The following is a 2,898-nucleotide window of genomic DNA, read 5'->3' as shown; positions in this document are numbered from 1 at the left end:
TGTCTTTCTGTGTATTTATGTTATTTTATGTGTTTTTTAGATTTTTGTCCAAATGAAGGCCACATGAAAACAAACTTTAACTTTATGACCTAATTACTCTGAACTTTGTTTTCCAAAATCGGCCCGATTCCAACTACTCAAATGCTCATAACTTCCGAACCATGTGACCTAGGAAGAAGATCTTGGTGTCAAAATAACCAAAATTGAATGGTCTTTCTGATAAAACTACTAACTCATAATGTCCGAATTGAGTCCTACGGCATGTTTTGATCTGACAGGCTACATATATATATCTTACATATATAATGGCAGGGTTGTTTAAGGATCTTGAGGAGAGGAGTATTACGAATGACCACATGTGGCCACACATACATTGAAGGCATATCGTCATTAGTGATATTCGTTGTGGATTTTTCTTTTCTTTTCAGTGATGTTATGGTATCTATTTTCTTCCATTGTATTTATTCCGTATTTTTGCATTTCAAGGTGTTGTGTTGTGGTGTATTGCAAGGGAGACGTGTGTTGTTGTTTTTTTGTCTCGGTATATTAAGCAATGAACAGTTTAGATCATGGTAACTTGGCAATTCGAGTTAAGCATGTGGATTATATCAGAGTGGTCAGTGGGATGATTTCAAAGGGCTGTGTATCCCATCGATCTGTGTATCTGTGTATCTGTGTATCGATGTTGGAGGAAAGGAAGGTAATGTAAAGTGTGGTTTGCAGATGATAGTAATAGTAGTTGGGTGTTTAGAAATGTCGCGACGGTGGTTGCATAATGGGTAGTCGGCGGCAGCGCGTTTGATGTAGTATGGATGATGGAGATGAAAACGGTTGAGAGTGAGTTGGTGCGCACGTGTGCAGCGGGTGTGGTTGTCAGGGCGCGCAATCGATTGCTTTGTTAGCGAGAAATGTATAAATGGAAGGTTCTTGGTTGAAAGGAGGGGGACGGACGAGAGTGTGCGGGTGACGCAGATACGTGCTTCTGTGCGCACGCACAGGGGTTCGATGTTTGAGAAACAAGAATACTATTTGCTAAACACAACTGCTTGGAGTTTCCTTTCATCTCTACAACAAATCTACTTTAAAACGGGTAACGTCACAACATCTTCGTTACAACCCTAATTGTCAGAAACACAATAAGTAGCTATACCCGCTAATACCGGCATCCTCCATAGTTTTCCTGACAGGAGTAACTCTCCAAATCATCCCTAACAGTAACTGTTTAACAAATCTGTTTATCTGTAATAACCTATGAGCTTACAAAAGTGTTAATGTTTTGCATGCAACGGGGGATTAGCTCAAATGGTAGAGTGCTCGTAATGGTATGGTAAATGGCGAGTGGTAGCGAGAGCGATACCCGTATCCTCCATAGTTTTTCTTCGAAGAGATCAATACATTATATAATACGTTTTTATCTTGGCCTTTAGCTAACTTAGAAACTAAACTTTAAAACTTGGAAAAATGTTGCGTTATAATCTTTGTTGGGGATTAGCTCAAAGGCTAGAGCACTCGCTTATGATGCATGCGAGCTATCTATACCTCTATACCTCTATACCTCTATACCTCTCGCTCGCTTATCATGCGAGAGGTATAGAGGTGTCAATAACCTTCTTTATTATTACATATTTTGCAAGCCTAGACCTCATATATACTGCTACCGTCCTGTTATTTTAGCTATATAATATTCCGGGGATATATAAGGGGAATCTATGAGACGAACATATTGTACAGCGATTTAACTGTAGGTGATACCACACTGGTTCATATTAGCATTTACCCATCGTTTCACCCATTGTCGCTTTATCTCTAATGTTTACATACAATAAAGATAAGTTCATACAATGATTACCAGTTCGTTAGTTGATCTCTGTCAATTTCTTATTTCTTATTGAAATTTGCTATTTAATATTATGCGCAATATCATCGTTTGATTTCATTCGTGCATATAGAAAATAACTCAGGTGCGAATCCAGGTAGAATCTTGTACAAAACTCGTTTCGCCAGTGGGTGAACTTTGATTCGTGGCAGCACGGGTTGTTTACATTGTACGTGTCAGCACGTGAGCATTATTCATAGCAAGAGATCCAAACAGCTAAGCAACCGTGACTGAACAGAATTCCCTGCGTTCTAACTACTGAATTTTTGCTATTTAATTTAAGGTAAGAACAAATTTATATAGGTTAGTTAGAATATTTGCAGTAATATAAATCTTCGTTTTTGAAATCGGCTGACTTCGGATGTTGTTAAAGTAATATAAATTAAAACTTACACGGTCGTAAATATAGTAGGCCTATAAACTTGCGCATTAATGTTGACATTTTAATAATGCAGTTATTATATTACATCGTGTTTGCTAGGCCTTCTATCTAACAGATCATATATGTGGTGCTTTATGGTGATTTAAAATCGCTCAAGTATCAGATGAACAGAAATATAATTGGTTTTGCTGCGCAATGAAGACCGTTCCTCTGATATATGTCATATAAATTTGTAATTCATTTGCAATTTAGTCCAAACGTTTACGTTGTAGAAAGACAAAAAATGATTAATATTTTACTTATGCTAAGAGTATGGTATCTTAACGTAATAGGCCTTAGTAAATAGTAATCGTTAAATTAATACTATAGACAAGAAATGTAGTTGAAGAGTTTAGAAACGTTCCACTATAAAGTTTTCGGGGTCTTGCGACTGAACGATAAGCGTGATCTCAACTCATCACTACATTGTCAATACTAATTAAGAAATTGCCTACTATTCTACTCCACCTGCAAAAATCTCTGGGCAATGTTAGAAAAGAAATCTGATCTCGTGGTTATGCACTCAGACAACATGCAATTTACATCTGTAACCACCGAGCGTGTGGTGCGAGTGGGAGTTAAAGAGAATGAAGGAACGCAT

The sequence above is a fragment of the Priapulus caudatus genome, unplaced genomic scaffold, assembly GCF_000485595.1.
Source record: "Priapulus caudatus unplaced genomic scaffold, Priapulus_caudatus-5.0.1 Scaffold1680, whole genome shotgun sequence".
NCBI lineage: Eukaryota > Metazoa > Priapulida > Priapulimorpha > Priapulimorphida > Priapulidae > Priapulus > Priapulus caudatus.
The sequence above is the reverse complement of the archived record's forward strand: the minus strand, read 5'-3'. Positions refer to the sequence as shown.